Genomic DNA, 23,381 nt, shown 5'->3' with positions numbered 1-23,381 from the left:
TGAATGAAAATAACTTCAACCACAGGATACTCTACCCAGCAAAACTATCATTCAAAATAGATGGAGCAATAAAAGTCTTCATGATAACCAGAAACTAAAACAATATGTGACCACAAAGCCACCACTACAGAAGATTCTTCAAGGGATTCTGCATACAGAAAGTGAAACCCAACTTAACCATGAAAAGACAGGCAGCACCAAACCACAGGAAACGAAAGAGGAAGAAAGTAGAGAGTAACCTCAACTTAGGTGCACACAATCAAAAATTCAAACAACTAAGACAACTAAATGACAGGAATCACCACATACCTATCAGTACTAACACTTAATGTTAATGGACTTAATTCACCCATCAAAAGGCACCGCTTGATGAAATGGATTAAAAAGGAAGATCCAACAATTTGTTGCTTACAGGAGACCCATCTCACCAACAGAAATAAGCATAGGCTTAGGATGAAAGGCTGGAAGAAGATTTACCAAGCCAATGGTCCCCGAAAACAGGCAGGAGTAGCAATACTTATCTCTGACAAAGTAGACTTCAAACCTACATTGATCAAATGAGATAAAGAAGGACATTCCATACTAATAAAAGGGGAAATAGACCAAAAGGAAATAAAAATCATCAACCTGTATGCACACAATGTCAACACACCCAATTTCATCAAACATACTCTGAAAGATCTAAAAGCATATATTAACTCCAGAACAGGGGTTGTGGAGACTTTCACACCCCATTATCATCAATAGATAGGTCATCCAAACAAAAAATCAATAAAGAAATCCAAGATCTAAAATATACAATAGATCAAATGGACCTAGTTGATGTCTACAGAACATTTCATCCAACTTCTACAAAATATACATTATTCTCAGCAGCCCATGGAACCTTCTCCAAAAATAGATCATATCCTAGGGCACAAAACAAGCCTCTGCAAATATAAGAAAATAGAAATTATACCATGCATACTATCTGATCACAATGCAGTAAAAGTAGAACTCAACAACAAAAGTAAAGACAAAAAACATGCAAACACCTGGAAACTAAATAACTCATTACTTAATGAACAATGGATCATCAATGAAATAAAAGAGGAAATTAGAAAGGTCCTGGAAGTCAATGAAAATGAAAACACAACCTACCGGAACCTATGGGACACAGCAAAGGCAGTCCTGAGAGGAAAGTTTATAGCCATGAGTGCATATATTAAAAAGACTGAAAGATCCCAAGTCAATGACCTAATGATACATCTCAAACTCCTAGAAAAACAAGAACTAGCAAATCCCAAAACAAATAGAAGGAGAGAAATAATAAAAATAAGAGTTGAAATCAATGAAATAGAAACCAAAAAAAAATACAAAGAATTAATGAAACAAAAAGTTGGTTCTTTGAAAAAATAAACAAGATCGACAGACCCCTGGCAAAACTGACTAAAATGAGGAGAGAAAAAACTCAAATTAGTAGAATCAGGAATGCAAAAGGGGAGTTAACAACAAACACCATGGAAGTCCAGGAAATCATCAGAGACTACTTCGAGAACCTATATTCAAATAAATTTGAAAATCTTACAGAAATGGATAGATTTCTAGATACATATGATCATTCAAAACTGAACCAAGAGGAAATTAATCACCTGAATAGACCTATAACACAAAATGAAATTGAAGCAGCAATCAAGAGTCTCCCCAAAAATGAAAAGTCCAGGACCTGATGGATTCTCTGCTGAATTCTATCAGACCTTTAAAGAAGAACTGATACCAACCCTCCTTAAACTGTTCCATGAAATAGAAAGGGAAGGAAAACTGCCTAACACATTTTATGAAGCCAGTATTACACTTATCCCAAAACCAGGGAAAGACACCTCCAAAAAGGAGAACTATAGGCCAATCTCCTTAATGAACATTGATGCAAAAATCCTCAACAAAATGATGGCAAACTGAATTCAACAACACATCAAAAAGATTATTCACTACTACCAAGTAGGCTTCATCCCAGGAACGCAACATATGAAAATCAATAAACGTAATAAACCACATTAACAGAAGCAAAGACAAAAATCACTCGATCATCTCAATAGATGCAGAAAAAGCCTTTGATAAGGTCCAACACCATTTCATGATAAAAGCTCTAGGAAAACTAGGAATAGAAGGAAAGTTCCTCAACATTATAAAAGCTATATATGACAAACCTACAGCCAGCATTATACTTAACGGAGAAAAACTGAAACCATTCCCTCTAAAATCAGGAATGAGAAAGGATGCCCACTATCCCCACTCCTATTCAACATAGTACTGGAATTCCTAGCCAGAGCAATTAGGCAAGAAGAAGGAATAAAAGGAATACAAAGAGGTAAAGAAACTGTCAAAATATCCCTGTTTGCAGACGACATGATCCTATACCTTAAAGACCCAAAAAAACTCTACTCAGAAGCTTCTAGACATCATCAATAGCTATAGCAAGGTAGCAGGATATAAAATCAACATAGAAAAATCATTAGCACTTCTATACACTAACAATGAGCAAACGGAAAAAGAATGTATGAAAACAATTCCATTTACAATAGCCTCAAACAAAATCAAATACCTAGGTGTAAACCTAACAAAAGATGTGAAAAACCTCTACAAGGAAAACTATAAATTTCTGAAGAAAGAGACTGAGAAAGACTATAGAAAGTGGAGAGATCTCCCATGCTCATGGATTGGTAGAATCAACATAGTAACAATGTCTATACTCCCAAAAGTAATCTACATGTTTAATGCAATTCCCATCAAAATTCCAATGACATTCATTAAAGAGTTTGAAAAATCTACCATTAAATTTATATGGAAACACAAGAGGCCACGAATAGCCAAGGCAATACTCAGTCAAAAGAACAATGCTGGAGGTATCACAATACCTGACTTCAAACTATATTGCAAAGCAGTAACGATAAAAAACAGCATGGTACTGGCACAAAAACAGACATGAAGACCAGTGGAACAGAACAGAGGACCAGATATGAAGCCACACAACTATAACCAACTTGTCTTTGACAAAAACTGCTGGGAAAACTGGTTAGCAGCCTGCAAAAAACTGAAACTAGATCTATGTAAATCACCGTATACCAATATTAACTCAAAATGGATCAAGGATCTTAATATCAGACCACAAACTCTAAAGTTGATACAGGAAAGAGTAGAAAATACTCTGGAGTTAGTAGGTATAGGTAAGAACTTTCTCAACGAAACCCCAGCAGCACACAAACTAAGAGATAGCATAGATAAATGGGACTTCATAAAACTAAAAAGCTTCTGTTCATCAAAAGAAATGGTCTCTAAACTGAAGAGAACACCCACAGAGTGGGAGAAAATATTTGCCAGCTACACATCAGACAAAGGACTGATAACCAGAATATATAGGGAACCTAAAAAACTAAATTCTCCCAAAACTAATGAACCAATAAAGAAATGGGCAAGTGAACTAAACAGAACTTTCTCAAAAGAAGAAATTCAAATGGCCAAAAAACACATGAAAAAATGCTCACCATCTCTAGCAATAAAGGAAATGCAAATTAAAACCACACTAAGATTCCACCTCACCCCTGTTAGAATAGCCATCATCAGCAACACCACCAACAACAGGTGTTGGCGAGGATGCGGGGAAAAAGGAACCCTCTTACACTGTTGGTGGGAATGTAAACTAGTACAACCACTCTGGAAAAAAATTTGGAGTTTACTTAAAAAGCTAGACATTGATCTACCATTTGATCCAGCAATACCACTCTTGGGGATATACCCAAAAGACTGTGACACAGGTTACTCCAGAGGCACCTGCACACCCATGTTTATTGCGGCACCATTCACAATAGCCAAGTTATGGAAACAGCCAAGATGCCCCACCACTGACGAATGGATTAAGAAAATGTGGTATCTATACACAATGGAATTTTATGCAGCCATGAAGAAGAACGAAATGTTTTCATTTGCTGGTAAATGGATGGAATTGTAGAACAATCATTCCGAGTGAGGTTAGCCTGGCCCAAAAGACCAAAAATCGTATGTTCTCCCTCATATGTGGACATTAGATCAAGGGCAAACACAACAAGGGGATTGGACTTTGAGCACATGATAAAAGCGAGAGCACACAAGGGAGGGGTGAGGATAGGTAAGACACCTAAAAAACTAGCTAGCATTTGTGTCCTTAACGCAGAGAAACTAAAGCAGATACCTTAAAAGCAACTGAGGCCAACAGGAAAAGGGGACCAGGAACTAGAGAAAAGGTGAGATCAAAAAGAATTAACCTAGAAGGTAACACACATGCACAGGAAATCAATGTGAGTCAACTCCCTGTATAGCTATCCTTATCTCAACCAGCAATAACACTTGTTCCTTCCTATTATTGTTTATACTCTCTCTACAACAAAATTAGAGATAAGGGTAAAATACTTTCTTCCATGTATCGAGGGGGTGGGGGGAAAGGGAGGGGGTGGAGTGGGTGGTAAGGGAGGGGGTGGGGGCAGGGGGGAGAAATGACCCAAGCCTTGTATGCACGTATGAATAATAAAACAATTAAAAAAAAAAGAAATGTTAAATGGAATGGTGCAGCGTAGTTGAAAGTTTCATAGGGGAAATGGGCCTTTCACACTTAGTGATGCCTGACACAATAAGTAACTAATTTGATAATAAATAAGTATCATTTGATGTTTAATTGAGGGAAGTAAAGAGACAGAGGTGACTCCTTATTTTCTACTTTTGGTGTGGAGAAAAGAATACCACTAACTGAAATAGTACAAAGGTGGAGAAAAAAAAAGTTTAAGAAAATACAATGAAGTTAATTTGGGATGTGTGGAGTTTCCTGGTGTGACACAACTATGTTGAGATGACCAGAAGCAGCTGGAAATATTATTCTAGCTTCCAGTGAGAAGTCTTGATTAGAAACCCCAAGTGAACCCACCATGTATCACCCATAGTGATAAAGCCAAGAGAATGGATAGGACAGGACGGAAAAAGGAGAGGGGACACAGCAGGCTGGTTGAGGAAGCTCACCATCATACATGGGCCCAAAGCCAAGATCCCAAAGGAACCAGCTGGGGTAGTGAAGTGACAGGAGCACATCCAGGAAATAAAGGTAGAGGTGTAGGTAATTTGATTAGATGAGTTTTACACATGTCTTGCTTTTTGACATGGCTCAGCCTCATGAGCTTGGGGCAGCATCTGTCATTCCAGAAGCATCAGAAAGCTCTCAGACAGTGCTTGGAAGAGCAGGTGACTTTGAAAGAGCTCTCAGGACAGTTTAGTGGGGCAGGGCGGAGGGGGCTTCTTTAGAGTAGAAAAGACCCGAATTCATTTTCTGGCTAAGGAAAGGGAATCTGTAAGAAAAGATTTTAAAGATTTAGGAATTAAAAATAATTTTCTTTGTAATATAAGATTGTGGATGACTTTTGTTTTCATCTTTGTTTTTTCTGTACCTTTCAAATATTCTACATTGGGTATATAATTACTGAACCCAAAAAATTATTTTCTTCAATGTGTGATGTAAGATTGGGGATAGCCTATGAAGCAATGTTTCAGAAATAATGGTGTGGAGCAATATCAGAAACACAGGTGGAGAACACACAGCACAGGGACTGGGACCATTTTCTTATTGAGACAATGGAAAAAGGAGAATGAAGGAGAATTTGGAAAACTTTCAAAGTGGAGATAAAAGAATTGGAGAAATATCACATTATTTTGATCTCTGTAATTTTTTAGTACATTAACAGGCAAGGAAATTGGCTAACACTGAGGAGGAAAGATAGGGCTGGAAGTGATGGAAGAGAAAAAACATGTTTAAAACACAGTGTAAGAGATTTGAATTTGGTAAAAGTTTTTCCAAGTAAGCTAGGCATCATGGTGTGTGCCTGTATTCCCAGTGAATTGTGAGCCTGAGGCAAACGGATCACTTGAGCCAAACTGGGCAATGCAGTAAGACTCCCAAGTCTTAAAAACTTCCAGAGAGAGGTTGGATTTTGTCACAGGCTTTTTCTACATCTATTGAGATAGATGTAGATCTTGTCCTTGACTCTGTTTATGTACTGTATTAGATTCATATTGAGCCATCCTTGCATTCCTGGAATGAATCCAACTTGACTGTGGTGTTTAATCTTTTTAATGTGCTGTTGAATTCCTTTTTGCAAGTATTTTATTGAGGGTGTTTGCCTCTGTGTTCATCAAGGAAATTGGCCTATAGTTTTATTATTGTTGCTGTTTCCTTACTGGGTTTTGGTATCAGGGTAATACTGCCTTCACAGGTAAAGTTTGCAAGTGTTTCTTCCCTTTCAATGTTGGGGAGTAGTTTGAGGAACATTGGGATAGTTCTTCCTTAGAGTTCTGGTAGAATTCAGAAGTGAGTCTGTCCACTTCTGGGCTTTTCTTTGGTGTGAGATTTTTTTATTACTGTTTCATAATCATAACTTTTTATTGATCTACTTAGCTTTTTTTGTATCTTCTTGGTTCAATTTTTGTAAGTCATATGTGTTTAGAATTTATTCATTTGTTCCATATTTTCCAATTTATTGGAATATAAATTTTCAAAGTAATCCCTAATGATCTTAAGGATATTAGTGGTATCTGTTGTAATATCACATATTTGTCCCTAATTGTATTAATTTGTGTCTTTCTTTTGGTTAATTTGCCAATCTTGTTCATCTTTTCAAAGAACCAACTCTTCATTTTATTCATCCTTTGTATTTTTCTTTTAGTATTTCTCTTATGAATTTCAGCTCAAATCTTGATTACTCTTTCCTTCTACTAATTTTGGAACTGGCTTCTTGTTTTTCTATCACTTCTCATATTCAATATATTGCTTGAAGTCTTAGCCACAGCACTAAGGCAAGAGAAAGAGTAAAAGGGCACAAATAAGAAAGGAAGAAGTCAAATTATCCCTGTTTGCAAATGATATAATCTTGTATTACAAGACCCTAAAGACTCCACCAGAAGACTCTTAGTTCTGATAAACACTTTCAGCAAAATAGCAGGATACAAAATCAACATACAAAAACTAGTAGCTATTTCTACACACCAACTATGAACTCACTGAAAATGAAGTCAGGATTACAATCCTATTCACAATAGCCTCACAAATAATACCTATTCATAAATTTAATGAAGGGTGTTAAAGACCTCTACAGTGAATGCAATAAAACACTGAAAAAAAATTGTAGAAGATAGTAGAAGTCGGAAAGACTTCCCAGGTTCATGGATTGGCAGAATAAATATTTGTTTAATAGCCATCTTACCAACAGTGATGTATGAATTCAATAAAATTCCCATCAAAATTCCAATGATGTTCTTCACAGAAAGAAAAAACAACCTAAAATTCTTATGGAAACACAGAAGACTCAAATAGCTGCAGAAATCTCAAGCAAAACAGCAAGGATGGATGCAATACCAGATTTAAAACTGCACTATAGAACCATGGTAAAAGAAAAAAAAGAAGAAAACAAACAGCACAGTGCTGGCACAAAAACAGACACACAGACCAATGGATAGAACAGAAAATCCAGGAGTGAACACAAGCATCTGCAGCCATCTGATGTTTGACAAAGGTGCCAAAACACATATTGATTAGAAAACAAGGCAGCCTCTTTAACAAGTGGTGCTGGGGAAACTAGATACGCACATGAGAAGGCTTGAATCTAGTTCCCTATCTCTGACCCTTTGCAAAAATCAACTCACAATGGTTCCAAAACCTTAGTGAAAGACCTGAAAATTTGAAACTACTAGAGGAAAAAACCTCAAGATACAGACATACACAGGATTTTCTCAATAGAACTCCAATAGCTCAGGAAACGAGCAGGAATTGATAAATGTGAGAGACTCAAATTAAGAAGATTCTGCATAGTAAAAGAAACAATGAACAGAGCAAAGAGACAGGAAAATCTTTGCCAGATATTCAGAAGACAGGGGATTAGTATCCAGAATATACAAATTACTCAAAAACAAAACAACAACAAAAAAACCCGTACAAACAACAAATAATCCAAGCAGTAAATAGGCAAACAGACATTTTTCAAATGAAGAAGTCTAAATGACCAATAAGTACATGAAAAAATGTTCAACATCCTAGCCATGAGGGAAATGCAAATCAAAACTCCATTGAGATTCCACCTCACACCAGTCAGAATGGCCATCATCAAGAAAATAAACAGCAACAAATGCTGGTGAGGATGTGTGAAGGAAAAGGAATCCTTATTCAGTGCTGGAGGGGAATGTAAGTTAGTCCATCTGCTATGGAAGTCAGTATGGAAGTTCCTCAAAAAGTTAAAAATAAAACTGTCGTATGATCCAGCCATACCACTGCTGGACACATCCCCAAGAGAATCAAAGTCAGCACAGTATAAAGACGCCTGCACACCCACATTTATTTCACACTATTCATAATAGCCAAGGTATGGAATCAGCCTAGGTACCCATCAGTGGATAAATGGATAAAGGAAATGTGGTATGTATACAAAATGGAGAGTTACTCAGTCATAAAGAAGAATGAAATTATGTCTTGCAGGGAAGTGAATGGAATTGCAGGTTGTCCTATTAAGTAAAATAAGCCAGTCCTACAAAGACAACTATCACTTGTTTTCTCTCAAATATAAAATCTAAGTTAAAAATTAAGGACATGAAAGTAAAAGAGGGGCTTTTAGGGGAGTGAAATATGAGAGTAAAGAGGGTGAACATGGTCAGAACACAGTCTTTGCATGTATGGAAGTGTCTCTGTACACTTAACGTATGTTAATATAAGAAGAGACTGATGTACTTGCCATGTAGCCAGCCCCAGTGTTCTGAGTGAGTTTCCTGCAGCACTTACCTGTCTGGGGACTGTGGCAGCATCAGCACCTGCCAGGCAGGCGTTGGGGAGTCAGCGGGTGAGGAAATCAAAGTGCCCCTCACTCCCAAGACAGCCCACAGTTCTCATGCTGGACATCTCAGGCAACTGACCTCCAGCCTCTGTTGCTCCTTGCAAAACCCTGTGATCATCTTAGGCTCCTCTCTCTGTTTTGTGAATTCCATCCAAATCATCCTCACATTCTGCCTGCTTCTCCTAGCACCCTGCCCACCTTTGCCATTAGCACTCTCATCAAAGCCACTGTCATCTTTGTGCCCTGACTTTTACCTGGCCTTTAATGACTCTCACATCCGTTCCTGCTCCATTCAACTCCCTTTGAGGCACTGAAGTTAAAGTAGCCTCTTAAAACCCCACATTAGTTGTCATTTCACCCTTTGAAGACCCTAAGAGCTTCTGATTGCTTTTGGGATAAAGATAAAAACTATCAACACAGCCCGCTGGGTCCTCATTCTCCAGTTCTTACAGCACCTCCGGACTCACCTGGCACCATTCTACCCCAGATCTCTAGTCTCTGGGCATGTGGACTTCCCCCTGCTCCTCAGAAACATTGATATGGTAAATAACCAACAGAAATAGACTTTGGATGGGGGACACTATGTCATATAATCACATGTCATAGGCTTCAAAAGGACAAGAGATTATTGAGCTGAGAGGAAGAACTAAGAGAGCATGACAAAATGCTGACATTGCTTCCTGAAAATGATCGCGGAGTTGGAAGGAAAACAAAATGAAAGTATCGAGATTCGAGTGAGACTGTCAGAGGAAAGCCAGTTCACTCAGTTGTAATCTTTGGTTTTCATTCATTTAAACTTAGAAATTATCAAACAAGAAACAATTCTCTATGTCGCCGTAGAGTGGCTGGACGTGGAAGATAAGGCACAAGTTAGTACACGAGGGCAGATGCTCTTTCTGAAAGAAGTCATAAATTTCTCCAAAGTTTGACTTTCATACAAAACTGCCGGTGAAGATTCTCACACCCTCTCCTTCACTTCATGATAGTAGCGTAACACTCAGAATGGTAATGGAAGAAACAAATCCCTTGGGAATTGAAACTCAGCAATGACTCCAAGCGAGATCACCACACAACACTTAGCGTGGATATTTTCACGTTTGCCAATTCCACGGGTGCCTCAGCTCCTGTTCAGTATGGCCTTGGAGACAAGTTATTGCCTCCCCAGAACCACGTCATACAAAATAAGGGTTCACAATTCTCCTTTCTAGTGGGCAAAGGCCCCTAAGAATAACTTCTTAATGAGCAGGTTGGTGAAAGAGTCTCACTTCCCAGGTCATGGGATCACTGGAGCCTCTTTCTGACGTCTTTATGCAATGTCACAGCACTTCCCAAAATATTATGCATTGGACAGGTGAACAGCCCAGAAACCACAGCCCACACCTGGACAAAGACATTCAGGAGCTGTTCAGCGCCTCAAGGTGGCGTGCCATTTGTTTACACAGATGATTGGAATCCAGGGCTGAGCCCAAACTGGATTCAGACATTCTGCATATGTGTGAAAAAGTGATAACTGAGTATTTTTTTGCAGACCAAGATATATGCTGCATCCTGAGTGCTGTTTAGTAGCCGTCCTCAGAAGCGTCTCTACCCAGCTTCTTTTTGTTTTTAAACCTAAGCTTTTTGAGTTTTATTTTTTGTTGGAAATTTCTATTTTTAAAAACTGGAACTTGCGGTGGGAAATCGAGAAGTCACACACGTGGCAAAGTGGTAGTTTATCCTGTTTCCCCAAAAGTGACTCCAAAGGTAGTTCACATTTCATATGCTCAGTGCTCTGACCCGCTACTGTAGTGTGTGCTGAGCAGACCAGGCCTCCCACTAGGGACACTGGCTCCTTCCTCCTCACAACATGTCTGCGAGCAAGGCAAGGGCTCTTCTAGAAGTTTCCTCCCCAGCCTCCTTCCTGGGATCTCAGCATAAGCTGTTGAAGGAAAACTGAACTCCTTCCCCTTGCGGGCACTCTTCATAAGTGCCACATTTTAGATGTCTAGGGCCAGGCCACTGTGCCCTGCAGATGGCTGGCAAATTTGGGGGTAGCTGTGTTTCCCTTTGAGGACCCCTCCCCGCACTGCAATACTGTCATGAAGAGGTGAGTTTCCTAGACTTGAGGAAGCCACAGGTGTACGGCCAGAGCTCTGCAGGTTATTTGAGCACACTGCTCCTCTGGCCCCAGCTCATATGCTAGAGAGAGCTAACATTGTCTCTTTCCCAACCTGAAACAGATAATGAGGGTGGGATTGGCTCCTGGAAAGTTCTGCAGACTATGAAGAGGGGAAGGGTCTCTAGGACAGGAGTCCAGTCTGCTGCGCTGAGTACTGCCAGGGGAACTGTTCAGACCTAAAGCACAGGGAAGAGAGAAAAATGGAGTGGGAAGAGGGAGAGGGGAGGAAGAGCTGCCTGTGGTGGGAACTGAAGCGTGTCACTGAGAGTAGCCAGGGACCACTCATGGTGTCGGCCACAGACCAGTAACCCCTGAGCTATGAAAGGAGAGACGGAGCACTGCTTCTGGAACTGTACTCATCCCCTTGCTCATGTCTGGGTAACAGAGAGAGAAAGGAGTTGGGGACTCAGCTCAACCCCTTTCTAAGACACCTAGAGGGCTTTCGCAGTGCAGAAAGCCAGTACAGTAAGCGACATCACCCTGGGTGTAGAGGCTCAGGAGCCACCACTGGCAGGAGGATATGTGTGAGGACCACTTCTGAGACCCTCACTGTGGAGTGTGAGCGGTGCTGCTGTGGAGGACAAAGTCTAAGACAATTCACAAACCAACCAACAGAGGAGGCACTGTCTCCTGAAATGCAAAATAAAAGAGGAGTCAGCAGTAACCAGAGCATGATCCATTGGAGCTGCCTATGAAACTTTTTAGGGAAGGGGCCATGATTTGGCAGCATTTCAGAGAGTCCAGATGCACAGGTCAGGTCTCTTTTCTTCTCCTTATGAACTAGTGCCATCATGGGAATTTCACTCTCATGTACTCACGTAATCTGTTTATGCCCCCAGCGCCTCTCATCCAATATCCATTCACGTGTGAATGTAGGAATTAAAGTTTCCAACATGAGAGCTTCTGGGATCACGTCCAAACCATAGCTTTGAGGTAAAGCCACAGCTTGGAGATACTGGCTTTGAGATGTGAGTTGAAGTAATGGCTACCAAGGAGATGGTCTGGAGACAGTACACTAAGAGAGACAGAAAGATAGCAAAGCCCTGGGATTATGCACATTAAACGAGCAGTAAAAGGTGACCCCAGTGTGGGACTTTGAATAACAGGATGAGTCTAGGGGTGACAGAAGACCTGCAGGGAACTGATGCCCTCAGAAATCACCCCAAGAACTTAATCTGCAGAGCTGTTTCTGGAAAATTCTATCATTTCTTTATTTCCTGATATTTCCTTTCAAAGAACTGACTGCAAAGTATTTCATCTGAAACTTGATCCTCAAACAAAAGAAACAACCACAAGCACAGTGATTTGAGGATATAAATGAGTAAGTTGTTAAACCAGAGAACAAGCCACAGTCACTCGCTGAAGCACAGCAATGTAAGTTCCAGAAATGTGTATTGCTTTTAAAGTTGATTGTCCAGTTAGACACCAGGAACACAGTCACTGTCACTGCTGCTGTCGAAGAGATTAAGCCCTCCACTTCCTCTCTAGTCATCTGAAACACTCTATAAGATACACTAGTTTAAGGAACACCACACATAGTATTTTCACAGGGACTTTATGAGGTTTTTATCTCGCGTGGTTTTCAGAGGGTGGCAGTGTGGTTCAGTGTCATAACTCAACACTGGCATCCTTCAAACCAGACAATTCATGTCGGTTCAGAAGATATGCAGGGCTGTAAGCTGAAGTTTCCCAAAGCCGGCTTTCCTTTGTTTCTAACTGGAAGATAAGCAGACTGCTGACAGGAGGTGGTGCTGGATGAGGGATGAGGATGACAGCCTGGCCAATTTCCTCCATTTCCCTTTCTTTAGGATAAGCCCATCCACTTGACCTTTGCTCTCCTCATGTCACATGACTTAGAGCTCTTGCCTGAGTTCTACATCATCAAGTCCTGATCTTGAGAGAAATCCCGCCTTCACCAAGCTCTGTTCTCTGGCAGAGCGCTGATGGGAGCTGAGGGGATGGTGTGCCCCTGCAATACTTATGGCTACTCCTTACACAAATTTCAAAGCTGAGTGGGTAGAAAACTCCCGGGACTTCGGGGTTGGTCTTTCTGCTTACCCTTTCTCAGAAATCCTGAGGTTTGCAAGAACTGAATGAGGTAAACTGAATCTCCTACAAGCAGTGAACCTCATCTCCTCTTTCCTTGTCTTTCTCCAGCTGATTCTGATGGTTCTGACAGTCACCCTAGCTATATGTAAGGTCTTGCCCTTCCCAGACCTAGGTCCCTGGTCTCTTTGCTGCTGGGAAAAGTTTCATACTAAATGGCCTGGGAGGTGGGACACCTTGCTGCCTGCCTAACATTGAGATTGGAGGCCCCGGTGTGTTGGTCCACGCTGCCCCTCAGTCCTCTGCAATGTCCCACTCTGACAATGGCCTTTTGCACTTGCCTTATTTGTAAGACCTGGTCCTCTTTTGTGCTTGTCAATTCTGAGAACCAGAGCTTTGGCCTGCCTTCCTTTTGGGGCCAAGGTCTGTCCCATCCTGATTCAGGCCAGCAGATGCAGACTGTTAATGTCTCTAAGCTGGCATCATGGATTCCTGAGGCTGGTCACTTGCTGGAGACTGCTGCAGTCTGGATTTTTGGTACTTTCTGCATCTCAGGCGGGTCTGCCCCGTTAGCCCTAGGTCTCCATGGGCCAGGCCTACATTAGAAAGGGGCCAATACAGATTAAATAATACTGCCCACTGCTCTGACTTGCTAAAAATAAAAATTTTATGTATCCCTGATCTATCCCAAATCTTATCATTAACATCTGACACACAAGAATGCCTCACTTTAAACCAGAAGTGTACCGTCAGTTGTCTGCGCCTGGACTTGCCCCTCATGTGTCAGATGAGATTGAAAGCCATGTTAGGACATGCAAATGTGGTGTTGGAGTATATCAGTTTTGCACATCATCAGTTTTTATGAGTGTACAGTGACCAACTGTCTAGATTTGACCAGGGCTCATCCAAATAACACTGAAAGGCCTACAGCTGAATACATTTGTCACCCCGGGGAAGAACCAATCCCTCTCCGCCTCCTCCTGTAAAACAGAACAGGACTCTGTTATAACAATATACAAAACTGTAATGTTCTGGTTCTTTTCGTACTGCAGCTTCTACCAGCCTGCTCCATGTCCTAATCACCCAGCACCTCCAACTGAAGAAGAATCCTTTTAAAGAGCCCTTTCCCTCTTAGGAGCAGGCAACCTTCTCGGGTCCCTACATGACACCTCTGTCCTAAGGCTGTCATGAACACTGCCTTCTACAACTAAGCAGGTATCTCTGTCCATCTGAACCTGACCCTGGCTCCAAAGGAATGCTTTTATCGAAATGCAGCAGCTGGGCTGGGCTGTTCACTGCTCTGACCCTGTCTCCATCCCACAGCAAGGGTGCTGAGTGCTTGACTCAGGAAGGAGCCCAGCCCAGATGCTAGCTTATGCCAAATAAATAGAGTTGCTTGTTAGTTTTTTCTCTTAAGCAGAACTTCTCAGCTGCTTGATCTGCTAAAAATAGACTCCAGTTCTCCACAGGATCAAGTACATTCCCTGTTTCTCAAACACACGTGACCATGGACCCTTGGGAGGGATAACAGTATTAATACCTGGCTTTCTCATCTGGCTTGTGAATAGCAGGTACCTGCCTGATAGTTGTGTTGTGAGAATTTATAAACTGAGACATAAAAGGCACTAGCCATACCACTCAAAAGGTTAAAATGAGAAGCAAAAGTGCTCTGATTTGAGGAGTATGGAACAAGCAAAAATCAGACCCTCTTGCCTGACATTTCAGTTCCTTTCCTGTGAGACCCAACACTTTGGTCACCTTAAGTTGTTTCAAATGATCCCTGAGTGGACACCCCTGTGAAGATAATGAGAAAGAGGAGAGCTTTGAGACCAGTAGGTATTAGACAGTAAGGTCTCTCCTGGGGGACAGGTGGATAACAGGTCCTAAAGCAGGTGGAAAAAAGGAGCCAGACACAATAAAGTGTGTCATGCTCCCCTCGTTCATGAAGAAGAAGTGAAAGGGTGAGAGACCCAACTGTCAAACTCCTGAGCCAAGTGTTCTGTTGGGGAAAATCTTCCAAATCCATTCTCCGTCTTGTGTCACAGATTTGATGTGTTCCAGAGAAGTGATCTCCACATACAGTGGTTGGCACATCTGCCCACTGGCTCGCATGGTAGACCAGAGGCACGCATCCTGGGAGAAGCACTCAGCCTGCACGTGGTACACTGTTGTGTTATGGTGGGCAGGAAGCATCCAACCATAACACATGTGTCTGTGTACAGAGCAAAGAATGTCACTTCCCTTCATGAGACTTTGCTTTTCTCTTAAAGACAGGGTAGTGATAACAACACCTTCTCCAAGGTGATTGGAGGACAAGGGATCTGCTATGTGGACAGCCACCAGGCTGTCCCTTTCTGAGGACAGAACCACTCTGTCTTGCTCATCCTGGGGCTGCGGCATTGTCCCTGGGGCTGGAACATGGTGACACCTGCCATGTCCAGGTTGAATGATGACATCAGGAAGCCCTGAGCACACCCCTCCCTGTTTTGCTTCTCATTATTATCATTTTTTTTCAACAGTGCAGGGGTTCATTGTGACAATTCCATAGATATGCACAGTGCACTCGGAGCAAGTTCACCCCTGTTGTTATTACGTCCCCTAAACACCCCTCTCTCCCCCCTTTCCAAACAGTGTTTGGTGGTTTCGTTCTGCTCTGATCCTCTTCCCCCTCCCATCCTCTCTCCTTCCCTCCCCCTCCCGCTGATGCCCACATAAGTCATTTACATTTTTACATAGTTTAGGAGCGTTTCACAACAGTGTTCTAAGACCTTAGATTCATTGTTTCTACTGCAGATCCCAGGTTACCCAGAAAACATTTTCAAATAAAATTTAAGAAGTAGGAATGTTGTGATCTCTGAATATACATCAGTCCTTCCCGTGAAAGGCCAGTTAGCATCCTTGAACTATCAGAAAATGTTATCTGTGTAGTTTTTATTGAGCACTTACTCTTCCATGTGTTCAAAAAATAACTAACCTAATCCCTGCTGTTCCAAGGAACAATTGTTATTATTACAATATTCTGAAGATGAGAAAACTGGGGTACAGAGAGGTTAAGTAACTTCTTGAAGAACACAGAGCCAGAACTCACACCAGACCCACTGGCTCCCCAGCCCTTACCCTTAGCTGGGACACCTTGCTTCCTCTCACAGCTCTTGGTACTTCCTTTATGTTTTCACTACAGAAAACGTCATCTTGGACCAGCACTGGTGTGAGGTCTGGTGAAGTGAACCACTCATTTATTTTTCTGGAGAATTCTTTTGGCTATAACTGTATTCACCTGAAACCCCAACTTCCAGGAATGTAATCTACAACTTGGGATAAAAATGCTGAGTGTTTCTGAGTAGAAGATAATAATGTAGAAAAAGAAAAAACTCAGCACAGATGGGTTCTATTTGCAAAGAGAGATGAAAATCAGAACGATGTGCCAAGCAGAGGTGAAATCTATTCTAGTAGAGGGGATACATATTCAGAGGCAGTAGTAAAGTTTGAGACTCAATTAAGACAGTGGGCCCATGGACCAGTCACTCAGTCGTGGTGATCAACCTGGCAAATCCCAGATCCACAGAGAGAGAGGAGTAGAGATCAGGGAGGAGGACGGTGCACAGTGCAGAGAGTGAGCTCTGCACACAGGCTTCTCCTAAATTCTTGAACTAGTCGGTGCAGAAGTGGAGAGTCTGTCTGTCCCTCCCCCTACAGAAGGTTTAGCCAGGAGCAAGTGGCTTCAAGAGCAGACATTTTCTGCCCACAGGGATACAGATGTCCTGGAGGGTAGAAGCTGGACAGCAGGCCTGCTCCTAGACTGCTCTCTGCAGCAGCCTGATCCCCTGAGCAGCTCACATTAGTGTCTTTCCCCCCACAGCAGTGGCTCCTGTGACGGACAGTCACAGCTTTCAGATTCCCACCCCCACTTTCCCAGAACAGACTTGAACGTACCACCTCAGAGCTACCATTTTCACCAAACAGCCTCTTCCCCAAATCAATGCACTCCCCACCAGCAGGCCTCTCTGATCATGGAAGTTCTAGTAACTCAGGCCTTTCTTCCTTGTGTCAGGAAGGAAGCCTTGAGGCAGCTGCTGCCTGGGGGTACTTATAGGGTACCCATTTCAGTCCAGCGATGCCATGTGGCCAGTCTCTTCGTTAAAATACCTGACATGGTTTCTGTCTTTCCCGCTGAACTTTGGTGGACAGAGCCCCTATCCATCTCTGTGTCTTTAGAGCTCTTTGTACCTCTCCTCTGTCAAATGGGGTTTTCGGATTTGCATCCTTACTGAGGTTTTTAAATGTAGGCGTTCTGACTTCTCACTTAAGAGAGAAACCAGAACCAGAGGGAAAAGCCCATAGTGCTGGGATTTGAAAGCAGCTGATTTATCATCTCGTTCTCCCTTTTCACAAAACAAGTGTTTTAAGCAAATTAACATCTCTCTGTATCACTCCCTCATCTACAAAATGTGACAATAATGCCTCCTTCATAGTGATGTTAAGAGGACACAATGAATATGTGTAAGTCATTGTAAAGGCTACCTCGCTTTTGCGTGACTGTGCATAACTGCCTCGCACTGGCTTCTACCCTGGGAGCAGTTGATGCACACTCTGGTGCTGCCGAGGGTGAAGGGCTGTGTGTCTCTATGTGTGTGTGTCTATAGGTTTATGTGTGTGTCTGTATCAATGTGTGTGTCTGTGAGTCTGTGTGTTTGGCTGTGTGCATGTCTTTATGTGTGGGTGTCTATATCAATGTGTCTGTGTGTCTGTGTGTATGACTGTGTGTGTCTGTGTGTCTGATTGTGTGTGTCTGTCTTTATCTACGTGTGGGTATACCATGGACACTGCCTTTTCCATGGTGGCCCTCAGTAAACGTGTGGGAGGATAGTGGACATTGAGATGATTTGATTAACTGCCCATAACATGTTTGACTCCTCTGTCACTAAAAACAGACTGCCACTATGCCTGACAGAATCCCAGAGCTGTTTGGCTGGGCCCACCTCGCCTCCCTGGGCACACACTGTACAGGGACCAAGCACTGCACAGTGTGTCTAGAACAAAAGCTCTGTAGTCTGTTCCAGTGCCCCAACTGAAATGACACTCTTTCCAGGTGATCTTCCTTGAGGCAAAAATAAAGAAGCTTGTGCTTCCACTACCAATTTGTCAGTGAAAACAGCAAACACACACCTCCAACTAGAAATGGTGACTAGCCCTGGTGAACAACTCAGAAATGATGACCATCCCTGGTAGCAGTGCACTTTCACAGTGGAGCAGTGGAATACAAAGTCCCCAGCGAGGTCCCTGGATGGCCAGAGTGCAGCTGGCTTCTCTAATCCCGGGCGGGGAAGGAACAAAACAGACAGAACACCTGGGACAGACACCCTGTGGCTCAGTGGCCTCTGCTCACCATGACCCAGCAAAAAAATGTTTTATTGTCCCTGCAGTTTGGGAAAGGTAGAGTATGTAGAATCCTTGGTTGGGGGACGGAGGGGTTGTCACCCTTTAGAATAGATTTGTGCTGAGCACACAAACAAATATGCAGCACGGTCACCTTCCTACTCACAACACAGTGTCCTGCTGTACTGAGGAAAGGTGATGTCAAATGGCCGTTCAGGGGTGTGACACTCATTCCCAAGACTGAGAATCACCCATGACCCAGGAGTTTAACTCTACTGATGCTGAAAATGCTGCCCTCCCCTGTGGCGAGGTCAGTGGAGGACGTGGTTCTCAAGGTCAGTGGCTCTGGGCTTTAGTGGGCCTGGGTGTCACCTGGAGGCCTTGTGCCAGCCCAGATTCTGAGCCACCCTTTCAAGGGAAGCTGCAGTGAGTTTCCAAAGCTCTGTCAGAGTTCTCCAGAGAGACTCCCAGCAGCAGCACGACAATATAGACAGCATTAGAGATTTGTTGTAAGGAATTGTCACACCGATTATGGAGGCTAAGGAGTCCCAAGCCCCCTCTGCTAGAGACCCAGCAGAGCTGATGGCATAGTTCACTCCATATCCAAAGTCCCAAGAACCAGCCCAGTGAAAAGGTGGTAGGCGCCAGACCCAGAAAGAGCCAATTTCCCAGGTTGAGTCTGGAGGCAGGAAGAGCTGGATGCCCTGTGTCAGGCAGGAGTTGCTCCCTGTAACTCAACCTTTGGACTCTAGTTAGGCCTTCAACTGACTGGGTGAGGCTCACCTGCAGTAGTGAGGGGTGTATGCCTTACTCAGTCTGTGGATCCAAATGTTAGTCTTGCCCAGAAACACCCTCACAGACACATTCAGAACATGTCTAGCTGTATATCTGGGCACCCTGTAGTTCAGTCAAGTTGACAACTAATGAACCAATCACACCAAGGGATGCTGATGCTGCTGGTCTTGGGTCCATGCTCTAAGAACACTGCTGAACACAACTGAAGGATTGTAACAGAGCCTGGGTGCAGTGGCTACTTCATACTGCCAGGTGGCTGAGTAGGTACAGCCAGAGGGGGGAGAAAGAGAGAGGGAGGGAGGGAAGGAATGCACAGAGAGGGAGAAAAGGAGGAGGAAGGAGGGAGAAGGGAGGGAGGGAGGGGATAGGGAGGGGACCTCTGGTGTAGAGACCTGAGTAGGCTTTAGACTGTCAAGTGCCTGTGTGGCTGGACCTCGATTTACCCAGCTCTAGGCTGCGGCTGAGCCTCCCTCAGGTCTTTTATGGCCCTGTATTTCTAAGTTTAGTTCTAGTTTAAAGAGGAAGTAGTGCTTAACAGTTGTTTAAAACAAATACTTTATTCCAATAATAAAAGAACTTGCATTGCAAGTTTGTTATATGCCGGGTCTGCACTAAAAACTCCATCATCATCCCATTTACTTCTCTCAATAACCCCCTTATCCCACACTCCAGGGGCAGAAGTAGGATCCATGCCTTCGAGAGCAGTCAGGTTGAGTTTCCAGTTCAGTTTCCCCAAGCCCCAAATCTCTGCTCTCCCACCACTGTATCAAGACACTGAGTCAGAAAAAGTTATCCCACTGTTGGAAGAACCTCAAATGTTTATGACCTGGTGAGAGGCAAGTTTCATTTTTAAAAATACCCAGAGCAAGCTGTACATCAGTGGCTTACACCTGTAATTCTAACTTAGGAGTCTAAGATTAGGCAGGTCATAGATCAAGGCCAATTCAGGAAAAAAAAAAAAAAAAGAAGTTTGGGAAATCCCATCTCAGTGGGGGAAAAGCCAGGTGTGGTGGTTGTGCCTGTCAACCCAGCCACAGTGGGAAGTGTAAAACAGCAGGATTATAGTCCAGGCCAGTCTGGGCAAAAATCAAGACCCTATCTCCAACATAACCAGAGCAAAAAGGGGACTGGAGGCATGGCTCAAGCAGTAGAGCGCCTGCTTAGCAAGCGCAAAGCCCTGAGTTCAAACCCCAGCACCACCAAAAACAAAACAAAAATCAAACAAACAAAAACACAAAAAAATATATCTACAGCAATTTGGAAAAGAGGATTGTTCAAAATGTCACTGAAATGTGGGATTAGGGCACTGTGGACAATGGTTTCAGGGCAACTTTGGGATCAGACTCTTCTGGATCTGAATTGATGCCCATCACTTAGGAATGCTGTGCCTCAGTTTCCCCCACACACACTTAAGAGTGTTTACGACCTTAAAGGATTAAACGAGCTGATGTATGTAGAGCACTTACATAATTTCAAAGGTGCTTAGCGCATGCCTTTACTAATATTAATATTAAGATTAATATTATTATTATTATAACCCCAAACATCAATCCCCATGCCTGACACATGGAGCATAATCTTTATATATTTACCCTGTTTTCTAGAGATGGTTCGAATTATCTCTATGGCAATTAAAGTTTCCTATTGAACTGAACTTCAGGAAACACGTGCCTTCCATTTCTCAAGACACCGATGTCAATACCAGTTATCACCACCTCCGATATCCTGGCTTATTGCCAGCTCAGTGGTGTCACATTAATGTGGCTTCCATGCACTACATAAATACAGAGAAAGAACATAAGACAAAATCTTGAAATTTGCCTGAGATGCCCAATGCTTTTCAGTTCTCACAGCTGAAGCTGATGGAGACGTAAGAGAAAATAACCAGAAAGAGCTCCTGGATTCCCCTTATAACTATACCCTACTAAATTGCAGGCAATGGCTTCTTGTGTCACTCGCCAGGTCAACTTAATAAAAAATCACTTAGAAACTCAAAATTTCTGTCATCCTTTCTTTTAAAAATGACCCTTTACCAAAGAATTCCGAACAGAGCCTCTGCAAGTGAGAGCTGGTTCGCACTGACATTTAAGATTCTACCTGAGCTCCTTGGCGCTGGGGTGCTGAATATTCAACACCGAGCTGCTGCTGGCTTCAGCCCTTTCATTCCTGGGATGTGGGGATCACACACTGGCATTTGAGTGCTTGGCCAAGTCCCACAGGAGCCTGGTGATGGATGTCACACTGCAACTGGCTGCTGCTCGTCCAGGGCTGCACAGCCTCTTTGCCTGTGGTAACGTTCAAACTTCTCTGTCAACATTACCTTTGTTATGGTGGGTGGGCGGGTGACTGCAAGATTTACAGTCAGCAGCTTTGATGTCCACAGACGCATGGCGTCAATATTCTGCAATCCGAGAATGTTCTCTATCCCCTCCGGGATGTGATGCTGGATTTTTTGCTCTGCTACTGCTGCCTTTGCAATGATAAAGCAAGCTTCAGCTCCTTGACTTTCTCTTAAGGGGGGAGAATTGAAACCAGTCCTCATCCCAGGCTGGGATTTAATTTGGTAGAATAAGAGCTGGCAGAGTGGCTCAAGTGGCAGAGCGCCTAAGTGTGCAATAACCTCACTGTCCGTTTGAGCTGCTGCACCAAGTGAGAACCTCACTAACAATCATTTTCATGACCCCATCTAGAGCTGTGCTGTTCCATACAGAAGCCACTTGTCACACACTACAGAATGTCAGTTCATGAAATTGAAGCTTCAGTTCCCCAGTTGCACTGTCCGCATTTCACATGCTCAGTGGCTACCTGGAGCTATTGTATGGGACAATGAAGAGAATAACCACAGTGCAGCAGGAACATTCATGGCAGGAAAGCACATTCCAGAATTTCAGAAGTAGCCCACAAGGTTAATAACCCCAAAGACGAGGTTTTTGAAAATGACAGGTCCCCTGTCATGTCAACAGACAAAGTTATGTTCATTATTTTTTTACCCAGAGACATAAGTATGCATGTGTGACTTTAAGAACTGAAAGAAAACTTGGTATTCTTCCGGTCCACACCAGATTGCAGAGGAAGGTTCTAAAGAATTCAGTGCTTTCTAGAAGATTCCATAGTAAGGGAGAAATCCTGATTCCTTTGCTAAACAATAAGGGCAAAAAGCAAAATCACAGAGGAGTTTAAATTCCTGCGAAGAATGGGTGGCCTTTGAACAGAGCCGCATTTTTATTACGGCTCCATGACTTGTTTAAAGCTATTTTTACTTGATATTATTTCCTACTTGAAGTAGCTTCTTCTCGAGAGAACTATCAGAGGGCACAGAGTGAGTAAAGGTAAGTCGAATTGCATTTGGTTTGGGACGGCAGGTTAACGCAGCAGAGCGCAGAGCTGTTCTGATCTTGTCTTACATCAGCTTTGGCAGCGTGACCGACCATTGACTGAAAAGAGGATAACAGAATTGTCAGTAGAGAACAGAGACACAAGTTACGCAAGGAAACAGGAAAACAGCATCTAGGACTCCTGACATATGGTGAAAATTCAGGCACCAACAGACACAGCCCCATAGGTTTAACTCTGGCTCTACCTCTGGGAGACCCTGGGTACACTGTTTCACTTCTCCTTTGTAAAACAGAGATTAGGACAGAACTTCCTGAGTGAGGTTAGAGAAAGTGTAGAAAGTTCCTGAATGATTCCTGACCTGTTCAGTGCTCAATGAATGCTTTCAATTATAATTATTATCATTAATTCAATAAATGATTCCAAGTCTCCAGATCCACAGGAAGCTATATTTCAGGATAACGAATAACTTGTGGAAATATTTGCTGAATAGTGAGTACACAGATTACACTGAAGTCTGCACATGCAACCTGAGGCTATTGTCTTATCAATGGCATGAAAAACCCACATCCAGACACTTGCTAAGCCAAGGTTTCACAATGTCTGCTATTTCCTGTAACAAATTACCATAAATTCAGTGCATGAAGCAAAGCAAATTCATTGTCAATGCAAGAGAGATTACAACACATTCTCAGTGCCCTTGGACTACAAGGATAAACGAGACAAGTCAGGAGTCTGAAGTGGGGCCTATTTTAGGGTGCTGCCAGACTGTCTTTGGGAGATTTCAGAGAAGCCATTCCTGG

General features: G+C 42.8%; 1 protein-coding gene across 1 annotated transcript in view; it reads right to left on the bottom strand.

The window, feature by feature from the left end:
• The window catches only part of Lmntd1 (lamin tail domain containing 1), a 136,012-nt gene extending 113,775 nt beyond the window's left edge, over positions 1-22,237 (bottom strand). Inside the window, exon 1 of the mRNA XM_074077827.1 lies at positions 21,343-22,237. The gene's annotated coding sequence lies outside the window, so the exon portion shown is untranslated. The remainder of the gene's footprint in view (positions 1-21,342) is intronic.
• Between the last annotated feature and the right edge of the window lie 1,144 nt (positions 22,238-23,381).

Source organism: Castor canadensis, chromosome 6 (assembly GCF_047511655.1).
Source record: "Castor canadensis chromosome 6, mCasCan1.hap1v2, whole genome shotgun sequence".
In the NCBI taxonomy this organism is placed as follows: Eukaryota; Metazoa; Chordata; class Mammalia; order Rodentia; family Castoridae; genus Castor; species Castor canadensis.
Note: the sequence above shows the minus strand (reverse complement) of the source record. Positions and strands in the feature narration are given on the sequence as shown.